Source organism: Lycium barbarum, chromosome 1 (genome assembly GCF_019175385.1).
Source record: "Lycium barbarum isolate Lr01 chromosome 1, ASM1917538v2, whole genome shotgun sequence".
NCBI classification, from domain to species: Eukaryota; Viridiplantae; Streptophyta; class Magnoliopsida; order Solanales; family Solanaceae; genus Lycium; species Lycium barbarum.
Genome location: NC_083337.1, coordinates 13,483,415 through 13,499,447, shown reverse-complemented (window position 1 = coordinate 13,499,447; position 16,033 = coordinate 13,483,415). Strand labels below are relative to the sequence as shown.

General features: G+C 39.8%; 1 non-coding gene across 1 annotated transcript; it reads left to right on the top strand.

Annotated features, from left to right (window-relative positions):
- Window positions 1-15,089: 15,089 nt before the first annotated feature.
- Window positions 15,090-15,195, top strand: LOC132618831 (small nucleolar RNA R71). Its single transcript, XR_009574345.1, has one exon. It is a non-coding gene; the product is annotated as a small nucleolar RNA R71 (small nucleolar RNA).
- The last annotated feature ends 838 nt before the right edge of the window (window positions 15,196-16,033 follow it).

Genomic DNA, 16,033 nt, shown 5'->3' with positions numbered 1-16,033 from the left:
AGGGAAATATTATTTAAATGTCAATGTTGTTATAGGTGTATAACAACCATTCTCTATAATAGTTGAAAAATTTCGGACCCCACGATGCTGTTATAGAGAGGTTTGACTGTATATACCTATATGGACATGTGTTGGCATAAATCATGTGAGTTTGGATGATTGATAAAGTAAATGAACAAGGAAAGTAAACTAGGTGCAGTGACTAGATCTATGGACATGTTCATCTCAGACACTGAAGATGATTCAGAGAAGGAAGAACCAGGTGCTTGAACCAGGTCCAAGAACATGTGCTAGCTCAAAGTCCTACTGCGAGTAAAGACTTGGGGAACAAGTTTGCAGGATTTCTTGCCATAATTATCAAGATACTTCAGATTCTTACAAGGACACTGAAGCCGCATGAATGTAAGAATCTCAAGTCAACTCAAACCCTAACTCTCATAATGGGCCTTACCTCATAAGGATTAAGTTCATCCGACTTAATGAAAACCTAGTGCTATAAATATTGAAGTCATGCCATGAATAAGATTACACACTCACAAAGAAAGAAAATTAGAATATTGAGCAAACACTGTCAATGCTATATTTGAGAGAATTCTGATTATCAGAAGTGCGCCCTAATACTACGAAGAAGATTAAAGAATATGTTCTACAGAGTTTATGTTTTACAGTATTGAGTCAAGATTTGTGTATTAGGATTGTTCATCGATTTGTACCTTTATCAGCTTTCTTAGAAGCAAAAATTGTAGGTATAAACATTAGTCAAATTCAGCTTTAAGTTGAGATAACTTGGAGTGGGGCTCAAAAGTCTAGGGAGATTGTTGAGATAGGAATTAGAGTTTAGTTCCTAGGTTACAAAGTTTGTCACTTGAATTTTCTAAGGCTCACAGTTGTAGTGGAGCTTGGGAAAAATCCTACAGAGGTGTAGGTCATGATTTTTTCACCCTTGTGAGCCGAGTGATTTCCACGTAAAAATGTTGTGTGCTTACTTTACTGTTCTTTACAATTCCACAAACTCTAGCTTGGAACAAGAAGGGTAACGTGTTCTATCCTATAGCTGAAAATATGGTACACTATAGGATAGATAGCTAGTCGTGCAAAATATCAGCATTCATGTAGGGGTGTTCACGGTTTGGTTAAAAATCAATCCAAACCACAAATAGAACCGAACCAATTAAATAAACCGATAGTTGTTTGGGTTCAGTTTGGTTCTAAATTTTTAAAAACTGTTAGTATTTAGTTTGGTTTGGGTTTATTAAAAGCATGTCGAATAAAAAATTGAACCAAACCAATAAACTAATATACACAATTTTTATAATTATATATACACAATATATTAATTTTTATTAGCAATTTTAAATACTTTATTTACCTTTTCATCTAAATTTTCTTTATCTCTATTAGGCTAATGAATTTTACACTTTAAGCTCATTTCTTAAAAAAAATTCATGAATCCAAACTCATTTATTCAATGAAACAAATATAAGATTTACCTAAAAAGTTGTATTTCTTATAAACTTTATTCACTTGCTTAAAGTTTATAGATCTTAAGGTATTTCTTTTAAAATCTTCCATAATACAATGGTAGTAATAGATTATAAGTTGGAATAGGAAAAAAAATGAAAGAAAGTACTATTAGGTTTCTCAAAAACCGAAAATCGAACCAAAATCGACAGCAACCAAATCGATGGTTATATATTATCTTTAGCTTGGTTTGATTTAAATAATTAAAAACCCGGCTAAATTAATTTAATTTTAATTTTAACGAAAAATCAACCCATGAACACCCCTACATGCATGTATGCTACCAAGTTATCTTGATAAAGCTTATCTTGTAAAATCCTGAATTAAATCACTACCACCTCGATATTGGATATATAGGAGTTGGCCATAAATTATAAATAGGATACTCACGTCCAACCCCTATTACCAAATAAAGTGCTTGTTTGGTTAAGCTGGCATTAACTATTTATTTTGAGTTTTTTTTTTTTAAATCAAAATATCATTTTAAAAACATTTTTAGAGGTTTGGTCAATTCATTTGATTGTTTTTTTTTTTTTCATTTATTGATAAGCAGTATATTGTGTTTGGTCAATCTTTTCAAAAAAGTATTGAGGTCAACTTATGAAAAGACAATTATCAAGATACCTCATTTAGACTTATTCCCTATTTACTCTACAGAATTGTCATGATTTTTAATTTTCACTCATGGTATCTCATATATACTTATTCTAATAATTACTCTACTGAAATCTCATGACTTATAGTTTTTACTCAAGGTACCTCATGTAAACTTATTTTATTCAATTTACTCTACACATTGTCATGATTTAATTTTGTTTTCACTCATGGTCCCTCATATAAACTTATTTTATTTACCACATCGGATTTTCATAATTTTTAGGTTGCACTCATGGTATACCTCATATAACTTATTTCATTTACTCTACCGAATTGTCATGATTTCTAATTTTTGCTCATAGTACCTCATATAAAATACATAAACTACACACTATCCATGTTACATTAAACAATAAACCAAAAGCAATTAATCATACACATAAGCTATATCTTTAGCTACAAGCACAACAAAAATATACATTTCAAAATTGTGACATGCAAATCATGTCATTTAGGAAGGAGTTCATCATATATTAAACCTAACTACCATATTGTTACTTATAATCCTACGGTCTCTCCCCAACTTCCCATATATCTAACAAATATGCTTCAACCTCCCTTTATTCCAAAATAATAGTCACATTTCACTTATGGAGAGTCAAAGTATGATGAATTTTGGTTAACATTTTAAAATATATTTTTTCATCATATTGATATAAGAAAAATTGCAACTTATAGTACTTTTTATATCCTTTTCTAGTATCTAAATTTTAAAATTTAAATATTAAATAAATCTAATCCATTTTAAAGCGAACATTAGTGAATCTGACTCCGCAAAAGCAAAATATGACAAGTATTTTGAGCAAAGGAAGTATTATTTTGTCCAAAATACAATTGCAAGATAGCTGTCATGACCCGACGAGGGGTCATGACGGGCACCCGGAGCTAACTACCGAGCACCACTCATTCTAATACTCATCATACTTATCCTGCATACATTTATTGTCCTCACACATCTATTCATAGGGAAAACCATTTTCACTTTCAAACATATCCTCGTTTATGTACATAAGCCCTTCGACTATCAAAATAATATGTATATACATACCATGAGGAAAATCATGAGACCATAATACCCACACATACGTATCTACGAGCCTCTACTAGAGTACTAGACATAAGGACGGGACAGGACCACGTCGTGCCCAAATATGTACACAAAATAATAAATCAAATGGCACCTCTGGAATAATAGAGTGCTCTCGTAAATTTGCTGATCAACTCCTATGAATCTGGGTCACCTCCCTGTCTACCTATGGGCATGAACATAGCGTCCAAAGAAAAGGACGTCAGTACGAACATTGTACTGAGTATATAAGGCATAAACAATAGTGACATATCAATGAAATAAGGAGACATCAAGTGAAGAACAACCTGTAACTGACTGTCACTTAAGAAGGAAATAATGCATGCTAACTTACTTCATAAATGATACGCTCAAATTACACCTATTAATGGTATAACGCGGACGTTGTCAAATATAGTAACCCAACAAGGTTGAGGTCGAATCCCACAGGGAATATGGTGTGAAGAGGTTACTAAAATCGTAGGATGCTAAGTTTTAGGTCTAATGTCTTAATCTGATGATTTTGGTAATAGTTGGTTTTTCTACAACTAATTGCTATCTACTTGTTTTGGTGGAAATTTATGGTAAAAGAAACTAAGGTTGTGTCCCCGTTAGATAGGGTGTATGATCATGGATATTGATCTTGATATACTTCTAATGGATCATTATATGAATGCACTTAATCTCTATATGAATCTCTACTATTTCCCAATAAATAAAGATTATCTCTTTCTATGATTTTCCCAAATATAAGAAAGTAACTATGAAGAACGATTAATCATGCCAAGTAAATTCTTCTTATTCCTAAGTGAATTTATTAAACAAAGTTTAGAGCTTTGAGTCCTTGTTATTTATTCTTACCAACCCTAATTATTTTCCCAAATAAATCAAGGTTTATGGATTTAATCAATGTTTGCAACCATTAATTATGAATGAAGAATGAAGAATAAATAAACCCTAATAATCCGTTATGTGTATATCAATCACAAACCCAATCACAAAACACCCATCATTGGGTTCATAACCCCTAGTAAGGGAATTTAGCTACTCATGACAAAGAACAAGAAATAAGAAATTGAAGAATTCATAATTGCTTACTTTGGAAGAAAAGAGGAATTGATAATACTTGAATTGATGTTTGAACCTTTAAAAACTAGAGAGAATTTAATGTTCTAAGCCAAAAGTCAAAATATACTAACTGATAACTATTAAAACCCTACAATGGACTATTTATAGGTTTCAAAAACGTAAAATTACAGAATTTGCACTTAAGTCCCAGGCGGTACTTATACGGTCCGTACAACTTTCCACGGACCGTACAAGACTTCTACGACCTTCATCCAGTGTCAGTAGAGAGTAATACGAACTGGCCTTCCACGGTCCGTGTAATGTTCTATGGCTCGTACAATTCTGCTCGTGAAGCATCTTCAAATATCGTCGCATCTATTTATACGGCCCGTACAATATTGTACGGTCCGTATAAGTGTCTGTGGTTCAGCATCTATCCATTGTGACATTCTGTTACGTTGCCACCTTTTGTACGACCAGAAATACGGTCCGTGCATCTTTCTACAGACCGTGAAAATCAAGCTTCAGTGCAACTTTTCTGTAACTTCTACTCCTTGAACCCGAACTTCCCGATTTACCTGAAACATGTCAAAAACACATCAAAACAGCACATACTTGCCTAAAAACAAGTAAAAATTCTCGTAAAGGAGTATCAAATGTGCCATAATTTCCCGGCACATCAACACCCCCAACTTAAAGTCCTTGCTTGTCCTCAAGCAAGTAGTGGACGCAACTAGGACTCAACTAACATCTAGATATCATAGAGTAACAATGTCTACATTGGTTTTGACTCTGAACTACCGGCATGCATGTGTTTCTTCAAAGGACCACCCCAATTTATATTTCAAAGCAATATTCATAACTCAAGAATGCTATGACTAACAATGAAACTTCAATGCATGACATTACATTATCGATCACATTATGATGCACACAAACGCTACTTTAGGCGGTCACTTTATTTTGCTCAATTCTCATCCTTATGCCCTCACATAGACCACAGAATGTCCCAACACACATATATACAACAAGAATGGGACGAAGATGAAAGAGAAGAGAAAAACACTCACACTCACAAAGAAATTCATATCTACACATGCGAATACCGTAGGCTTGCCCTTATTTTCTATGTTTTCATCCTAGGCTCATTCGGTTGTGATCACATTAGGACTTGTTTTGGCTTGTAATGTAGGCTTAGGGACGGGTAGGTTATTTTTGGATATTAGTGACTCACCCTCCTTGAACACTACAACATCTCTTCACCTTAATTCAGCTCTTTTCTTTCCAACCCCTTTATTTTCTTTCAAGTTTTCAACCTCGATGTAGTTTTATTCCTATCCAACTTGCGAAGCTTTTTGTGTGACAATTTTTTGATTTTTTTTCTTTTTATATATGCAACTACCACATCGAATCTCCACTAGCAACTCCACCACCCCCAACTTATGTTTTTATCATCTACTTCACATTTAATTCACCCCCAACTTAGGCACTTTGCCTCGTCTATCTAGTAGCATCAAGGAGGGAACGGGTGCGAAGATGGATAACTTTCACAACGGGTGAGGTTTCATATTTGACTAGCCAAGAGAAAGGTCAAAAGGCTCAAAAAGGGAAACTAGGGATATTTTCAGCTTTTGGTAAGACTTATTTAGGCAAAGTGACTATTTACACAAAGAAAGCCTAAGATCATTTCACAACTAAACTAACTTCCGGATTTCAAACAAGACCAACCAGGCAAGTTCTAGATTATACATGCTTAAACAGAATTAAACTAACAACTCACACACACATTGGCATAAGGACAATTATTTTTACAGTTGTGACCTAAGTAGTCATTTATCACACACAATACCCCAACATGTCATATAAAGAATCAATCATGTCAACCAATAATTGTTCTAAGTATGCATTTTTCAAACTTTCGAGGGGTCCAACCTTTTCATCAAACGATCACAACATGCCATCAGTTACAGAACAATACCAACTAAGTCAAAACTACTCTACTCAACCTAAACAACATCCTAAACATGCCAGTTTCAAAAAAAAAAAAAACCCCCTCAGGAAAAGAACTCTGGCAAAGAAAAGCCGAGGGGGTTCCTACACAAATATATACAACAAACAACCTGATCATGTACCCCCACCCCTAACTGAAGATAATGCAATGTCCCCAATGCATCGACCCTAGGTGCAATATGAAAAATGGTGAGGGATACCTGGGCGCCCTAGGCGCTATGTTCCTCGACTCGGGACTTTGCTGCCTCAGACGCAGCAATATTAGGCGTTGCCTCTCGGGGCTAGCTGCCCGACGCGCCCATTGGATCTGGATAGTTGTCGCGCAGCGAATTCAAGGCAGCAGCTTGCACCATTTTCTCCTCCAATTTGTGCAGCCTCTTGTTACTCACAGTCACATCCTCAATTACGGCATCTAGTGGTCGTTTTCCCCGCGCCTTATCTTCTTCCTCTCATTCTTCTCCTTCTTCCTCAGAGTCGAGCAGGTTTTGGATCGGGATATCAATATCCAAGTTAGTGTGCGGTGCCAAAACAAGGTCCTCTACGCGCTCGCGCGCCTTTAGCTCATCCAATTCAGCCTTAAGCTTCTCCAATTCCGTATGAAATGTAGCTGAAACGCCCCCTGATTTTGATTGCTCCAAAGCAACCAACCTTGTCTCAAACCCATCCAACCGTGATTGGAAAACCTCGCGAGACTGAGCATATTTCTCCCGAATTTCTCTCTTGGAAATGTTGATTTGCTTAGTTATTTGGGGCTTAAGTTGGAGCATGATTATCTCAATTTGTTTTTCAGCCTTTAAAGTCTTGAAGGCTAACTCTCGGTAACTCGCCCTCGAAAATGTAAACAATCAACCGCTGATTGTGCTGCAGGAGGTTGAGTAGATGAAGTAGTAGGACCTGCAGATGTGGCGGGAGCAGGGTCGGGAGGTGGTGGCGGATTAGTGGTGGCAGTGGTACCAACAGCCCCCTCAATCGCCTCAAAACTGGGATCAGTCGCATGGGCCTGAGCTGTAGCATCACTGCCACCCGCCTTAGGCATCGCAAGATCAGTAGCAATAGTGACTCTCATGGCCCCAGACTCTGACTCGGGTGGAGCCCCTATATTTGCCTCAGGTGGGACCACAAATATCTCCAGTGCATCCCCCTTTTTACCCTTTCGCCAATCTCCAAATTTCTTGTTTTTGATGCATTGGGCCCGATCTGGAATGCCGACAACCTAAGCTCGTCTGTACAGCTCCGTGATAAGGCACGGGAATGCCAATGAGGTCATAGGCTGGGGTGCTCTCATACGCCCCATGTTGACTAGATACCGACTCATTATCTCTGCAATGCCTATTGCCTGAGCAACTGTGAGTGTATTATCATTCTGGGTCACTAACAGTCTGTACCTCATCAGGTGCCACCAGAATCGAGCTTCCTTATTGAGTGAACCCTTGACAATCTTCGGGCTCTGTTGAGTCACCCAATCTACCTCTGGGTGGGAAATTACCATAGCAAGCCATTTGATTACCGATCGATAATTTCAGCGATCCAACTTATCGAAGTACTCTTTCTCATCCTCCGGTGCCTAAAAGTCATCCCCAAAATAAAATCTGTAGATAGGCTTAGCTGAAATGTCAATCTTGACATTCCGCACCATAATTTCATCAAGCAACGGGAGAGCAGTATTAGTCTGACTGGGCTTTTTCATTTTCAGCAACTCAGCCCCATAGGCGGCATAAAAATCCCGCACAATTTCTAGGCAAAACTCCCTTGCAGGTTCAGCAAACACCTCTAACCTGTGTTTCGGTCGTGTTGGGAAGAGCTTCCAGACCCTCGAACACCAACTGCCTCTACTCCCATATGCTGCGATTCGGCTCACCCCCACGCTTAGTAGTGGACAAACCTTCCTCGTACAGCTCCTTTAACCCCGGAACTCCAAACCGTAAAGCATCCTCTGGTAGTGTTTTACTTCGCAGAACCAACCGGCGCTTGCCGTGTGCTGATTCTGGCGAAGCATCAGAGTTTGGAGCTCGGGTGTCTGTTGGCTCAGATGAGCCACACTTGTTCGAATCCCCCTCATCATTTGAGGAGTCACCTGTTTTCGTGCCAGTATCCCCAAAATTTTCTTCTCCCTCCGAGGTGGAAGGAGTCATGGTTGGGGGTTGAGGATTTCTGGTCCCCCTAACTTTTTTCACTGGTATGACCTCATCGTCCGACCCCTCATCCCGCAAACGGAGGTCTGTCTCTGGTTGGTCGTGGGCTCGACCTCGGCCCTTAGCAACTTGGGGCCCCGTGCCCCTTCTGACATTGCGTTTTTGGACCATACCTGCAAAAGAACCTATGTTAGTGATGGGTCTCAGAAGAGACAGCTGACTGAACATTTTGCTCTCCTTTTTTTTGTGTGGTCGTATAAGTCTTACACGGTCCGTATAATATTATACGGGTCGTATAAGTCAGGGCCTGGGAAACAGAACATTCAAAACCCCAATTGTGAACCACGAACAAGTTTTCACGGACCATATAATATTATACGTTCCGTATAAGTCAGGGAATGGGGAACAAAACATTCAAACCCCCAATTGTAAACCACGAACAAGTTTTCACGGACCGTATAATATTATACGGTCCGTATAAGTCAGGGAATGGGGAACAAAACATTCAAACCCCCAATTGTAAACCACGAACAAGTTTTCACGGACCGTATAATATTATACGGTCCGTAGAATAGCCTGACTCGGGGAATTCATAAACAGGGCTTCTGCCAACTCATCAATCCTATACGACTTATTGATTACATCATATCAGTATACACACATTATTCCATGGTTTCAATTCTTACGGGGGTGGGGTTACTCAGACTTCACCCATTTTTTCTATTGTACAGTTCATTAGCATTTTTAAGGCACTTTGTATTGGCGGGCATGACAACCTTTGAGTCCAAAAATTTAGAATCTTCAGTTGAAATGCCCTCCGCCTCAATAGAGTGTTGAATCACCCCATAAGTGTATAACAACTTACTATGCTCCTCCCCTTATTTTAGAAAATCATTAACCATGGAAAATTTTACCAACTTCTGAAATATACTAGTATCCAATACAAGACTTTCATCAAAGAGCAAAATTTCAGATTTGAAACATCAACATACCTGTGCCTTGATGAATTTGAGAAAGGTCCTTGAAGAACACCTTGTGCACAACAATGGCAGATTTTAAACAAAAAGAAAAACACAAAATTAATCTTGAACAGAGGGTTCTTTGACTGTGGGAATGGATTTTGGCTGGGTGTTTATGGTGTCTTGGATGAATTTATGGGTATGGAGTAGTGGAATTCGAATGGGTGAAAGTATGGGATCGTGGGGTGGTGGTCGTGGGTTTTAATGGAGAGACTGTGAATGAGAAAATAAAACGGGCAGGTGGAAGGTTTTAAAAAAAAAAAACCTCTGTTCGATTTTTTTGTTTTGGAAGTTATACGGGCAGTATAGCATTATACGGTCCGTGTAACTTCAATTTTCTTCACTTACCTCGTTTGAGCATATCCTTATTACACGATCATTTAAACGGCCCGTATAATATTATACGGTCCGTGAAAATGATCGTATTTGGCGGACATCTTCAACCAGTGTTCTGCCTAATTTCCTCATCTTCCACGACTGGATTATACGGTCCGTAAAAGTCCAGTTTTGTCCAGGCTTCAGTGGTTTTCTTTTTTTTTTTTTTTTTTTTTACCTGCACCAAAACAAACGTTACCATATATTCAAACAGAAACAAGAATGAAAATAAACATTACACTTGGGTTGCCTCCTAAGAAGCGTTTGATTTAACGTCGCGGCACGACGGTGGTAGCCATTCACTCTTGATCTGCGTACACCAGATCATTGTTCGTTCCAAGGTGCTTCAACCTGTATCGATCAACAATCCTATCCTCCGAAATCATCCCGTGATAGTGCTTCAATATCCGCCTATTCACCTTAAATGTCCGAGTTCCATCTCCGGACTTTAACTCAATCGCTCCATAGGGTGAAACACCTACCACCTCAAACGGACCAGACCATCTTGATTTAAGCTTACCAGACAGCAACTTCAACCGAGAGTTAAACAGCAATATAGGGACACCCTTGTAGAACTCTCGTTTCAGGATCTTCTTGTCATGGTATTGCTTCATCCTTTCTTTATAAAGTGTTGCACTCTAATATGCTTGGTACCGAAACTCATCCATCTCATTTAGTTGAAACAACCTGAGCTTGGTTGCTTCCTCCCAATCCATATTCAGTTTCTTCAGTGCCCATATAGCCTTGTGCTCAAGCTCAACCAGCAAGTGACAAGCTTTTTCGAACAGAAGCTTGAAGGGTGAAGTCCCAATCGGAGTCTTGAAAGCAGTCCGGTATGCCCATAGAGCATCATCGAGCTTGCGGGCCTAATCAGTTCTATTAGCATTCACTGTTTTTGCTAGAATACTCTTGATCTCCCTATTAGACGCTTCAACCTGTCCACTTGTCTGAGGATGATAAGGTGTTGCCACCCTGTGTTTTACACCATATTTCTCCATCAATCCCGCGAAGGCTTTATTACAAAAGTGGGATCCACCATCGCTGATTATAGCCCTCGGAGTACCAAAACGAGTAAATATGTTCTTCTTGAGGAACCCTATAACACTCTTGGCCTCATTATTAGGCAAAGCCACCGCCTTTACCCATTTTGACACAGTCCACAACAACCAAAATGTATTTCATGCCACCCGAACTCACGAAGGGTCCCATAAAGTCAATCCCCCAAACATCGAACACTTCTACCTCCATAACAAAATTCATAGGCATCTCTTGCCTTCTGTCGATATTCCCTTGCCTCTGACATTGATCACAGGACCGCACCAATAGATTAGCATCATGAAAAATGGTCGGCCAGTAATAGCCGCACTCAAGTACTTTAGCCGTAGTCCGGTTTCCGCTATGATGACCCCCAACAGGAGAGTCATGGCACGCCTTTAGAATTGCCATCACTTCACTTTCAGGAACACAACGCCGAATGATGTTGTCAGCGCATGTTCGGAACAAATAAGGCTCGTCCCAATAGTACTGCCGAGCATCACGCAAGAATTTCTTCTTTTGGCAGGCTTTGATATCTTCTGGCACTATGCCTGTTACCAAATAATTGGCAATGTCAGCATAACACGGTGCCACCTCCATTGACACAGCCAACACCCTCTCATCCGGAAAAACATCATCTATATCAAGCTCATCAGAAGGTCTCCCAGCCTCTTCAAGTCGAGAGAGATGGTCAGCAACCTGGTTTTCAGTGCCCTTGCGGTCCTTTACCTCAAAATCAAACTCTTGCAGCAATAATACCCATCTAATTAGTCATGGCTTTGCTTCCTTCTTCGCCATGAGGTATCTCAAGGCTGCATGACCAGTGTAAACCACTACTTTGGACCTCAACAAGTAGGCCCAAAATTTCTTAAAAGCAAACACAATGGCAAGCAGCTCTTGCTCCGTCACTGTGTAATTCATTTGAGCAGCATTCAGTGTTCTGCTGGCATAATAGATCGGGTGCATGATTTTATTGAGCCTCTGCCCAAGCACAACACCTATTGCAAAACTACTAGCATCACACATCAGTTCAAATGGAAAGGACCAGTCAGGAGCAACAATAATAGGAGCAGTAGTGAGATGCTCTTTTAACTCCTCAAATGCCTTTCGACACTTATCATCAAATGCAAACTTCGCCTCTTTTTCAAGAAGCTTGCACATTGGGTCGACAATCTTGGAGAAATCTTTGATAAAGCACCTATAAAACCCAGCATGTCCCAAGAAACTTCGGAAACCTTTGGCCGAGATAGGTGGTGGAAGTTTTGCTATCACATCAATTTTCACTTGATCGACCTCGATTCCCTTTTCAGAGATTTTATGACCAAGGACGACTCCTTCCTTCACCATAAAATGGCACTTCCCCAATTTAGCACGAGATTTTTCTCCTCACATATTTTTAGCACTTGACCCAGATGGCCAAGACAATCTTCAAACGAATCACCCACAACAGAAAATTCATCCATGAACACTTCCAAGAAATCCTCTACCATGTCAGAGAAGATTAACATCATGCACCTCTGAAAAGTGGTTGGTGCATTACACAAACCAAAAGGCATCCGGCTAAATGCAAATGTCCCATAAGGACAAGTAAAAGTGGTCTTCTCCTGATCTTCCAAAGCAATGTTGATCTGATTGTAGCCCGAATAACCATCAAGGAAGCAATAATAGGAACGCCCCGCTAGCCTATCAAGCATCTGATCAATGAAGGGCATAGGGAAATGGTCCTTGCAAGTGGTTGTGTTGAGCTTGCGATAGTCCATGCAAACTCTCCATCCGGTGACAATTCTGGTTGGGATCAACTTATTCTTTGCATTCAGCACAACAGTGATGCCGCCCTTCTTTGGAACATATTGGACTGGGCTCACCCATTTACTATCAGCAACTGGGTAAACTACTCCTGCATTTAACCATTTGATGATCTCTTTCTTAACAACCTTTTGCATATTCTCGTTCAGTCGCCTTTGCTGCTCTACACTCGGTTTTCTATCTTCCTCCAACTGGATTTTGTGCTCACAGATCCCAGATGGAATACCTCGAATGTCTACTATGGTCCAACCAATAGCACGCCTATACTCCCTCAACACCTCCAACAGCTGTAAAATCTGCTCCTCAGTCAATAGGGCTGAAACAATCACTGGTAATGTATTGTCCGGACCAAGGAACTCATATTTCAGATGTGATGGGAGCTTCTTAAGCTCCAACTTAGGTGGCTCAATGATCGAAGGCTTTGCTGGAGGAGTTGTTCTATTTTCCAGATCAAGATTGAGCTTCTTTCGGTGGTATGAATATGAGCCCAACCCAACAAGTGAATTGACTGTCTCCACATAGCCTTCCATGTCTTCTGCATTGAAATTCATAAGAATACCAGCTAGAGCTTCACCCAAACTTTCTTCTTCCATCTTGAACTCCACTGCTTCATCAACAACATCAAACGAATCAATTACCGAAATACTCTCGTAAGAACTTGGTAACTTCATCCCTTTGCTAGCCTGAAAAGTCACTTCTTCATCGTTGACGCAGAACTTGATTTCATTTTTCTCCGAATCCATCAGAGCTCTCCCTATAGCAAGGAAAGGTCTCCCCAGAATAATAGCAATGTCCCGATCAACAGCACAGTCAAGAATCACAAAATCAGCGGGTAACATAAAATCACCAACCCGCACAAGTACATCATCAACCACCCCAACAGGTCTTTTGATAGACCTATCAGCCATCTGTAGCCTCATAGTGGTCGGCCTTGGCATCCCCAAACCTAATTGTTTGTATATAGCAAGAGGCATCAAATTAATACTCGCCCCATTATCGTACAAAGCACGAGTAATATCATGGTGCTCAACAGAACAAGGAATGGTGAACGCCCCAAGATCTCCTTTTTTCTGAACATTTGTAGTTGAAATGATGGAACTCACAGTGTGAGTCAAACTCACAGTTTTATGTTGAACCGTCTTCTTCTTGGTCAGTAGATCCTTCAAATATTTAGCAAAACTGGGCATCTCCTTGACAACTTCCAAGAAGGGAAAGTTTAGAGATAACTGCTTCAACTGATCATAAAACTTTTCGAACTTAGCATCTTCCTTCTTCTTTACTAACCTCTGAGGAAAGGGAGGTTTAGATTTTAAAAGTTTCGTCAAAGGGCGGAGAGCCCCTTTTACAGCCTGCTTGCTTATGTTATCAGCTTCCTGCACCATCTCTGGAATATCAGCAACCTTCTTGTCAGTAGGGTTCTCATCAGCAATAATGGGTGCTTCAGACTGCACCTCATCTTCTTCATCTATCGGCTCAAGATCAATCACCTTCTCATCAGCCCCCTGGATTATTTTACCATTCCTAGTAGTGATGGCAAACACACGGTCTACACCGCCTCGCCCATTCTTAGGATTTAGAATAGTGTCACTCGGAAGTCCTCCCTTTTTAAGAGGGTGCTGCTCTCTAGAAATATCCCTCATCTGTGATTCAAGCTTCTGAATAGCCGCTGTATGGGAACCCACTATTTCTGTCAGCCCAGATAAAGTCCTTTCAGACTTAGATTGATTTTCCAGAATCTTCTCAAGCAATAATTTAACCTTCGAACTACCTTGCTTTGTTGACTGCCCTTTCGGTGGTATATAAGGATTGGAACTCTTGTTCCCGAAATTGTTGTTGTTGTTGTAGCTCCCTTGGTTCGCACCACCATAATTATTGTTGTAGTTCCTAGAGTTGTTGTAAGCACCTTGACCTTGCTGAGGTCTCCATTGATTCTGATTCTGATAGCCACCTTGGTAATTATGTCTTTGGTAACCCCCTTGAGAGTTATTAACATAATTAGCATCTTCAACCTGCATAGGTGGCCCATCATGGAATGGACCATCTTGAGTATGGTACATCCCTTTTGGCAAAACTGTATCATCCTCACAAACATTTACTTTCTTGATCTGGGATTCATCAAACTTCTTCGTTAGCAAGGAGATATTTGTTGCAAGTTCTGCCAATGTTTTCTGGGTGTCTTGATTCTCCTTTACGATATTCTGGATCATAGCACTACCATATGGTACCACATCAGCATTGTTTGAGTGCCAAGCCTGATTATGAGTCGTCAGCTTTTTAAGTATGTTGGTCACTCGTCGAAAGGTTTTGTTCATGAAACAACCATCAGCTGCATTATTAGCAACTGACCGTGTCACTGGATCTAGCCCTCGGTAGAACTTCTCCATTAATATGTGTTTCGGAAAACCATGATTCGGGCTTTTCTGCAAATACTCCTTGAATCTCTCCCAGGCTTCATATAGTTGTTCCCCCGGTCGCTGCTTGAATTCATATATCTTGTCACGAATTTCAGCCTTCTTGCTAGGGGGGTACCATTTTGTGAGAAAAACAGTCACCATCTTTGCCCATGAAGTAATCGAATTTTGGGGCAACTTCTCAAACCATGTTCTTGCTTCCCCGGTTAAGGAATATTTGAATAACCTCAACCGAATAGCATTTTGTGGAACGTTGTTCTGGATGTGATTAGCACACACATCCATAAAATTCTGCAAATGACGTTGAGGGTAATTCTCGGTAGAGTTTCGAAAGTGTCCCTCAAGCTTCAACAACTGGTATAGAGAGGAATCAATTTTCACGCTAGCAGCTGCAACTCGAGGCTAAACAAAAGCAGATGCATAGTCCTCCTCTGCAACAAGATCAGCGAAAATATTCTCATCATCTGATTCATTCACCTGATTGTTCAACCGATTCCCCTGGTTGCCAGCACGTTGATTTTGCTGATTCTGATTCATGTTCAGCTGGTTTACACAGAGTAGCAAACAAGGTGTGATGGAATAAGCAAAAGACTTCAATATAGCAAACACTATTTAGTAATTTCAAAACCGTATTCCCCGGCAATGGCGCCAAAATTTGATACGCTCAAATTACACCTATTAATGGTATAACGCGGACGTTGTCAAATATAGTAACCCAACAAGGTTGGGGTAGAATCCCACAGGGAATATGGTGTGAAGAGGTTACTAAAATCGTAGGATGCTAAGTTTTAGGTCTAATGTCTTAATCTGATGATTTTGGTAATAGTTAGTTTTTCTATAACTAATTGCTATCTACTTGCTTTGGTGGAAATTTATGGTAAAAGAAACTAAGGTTGTGTCCCCGTTAGATAGGGTGTATGATCATGGGTATTG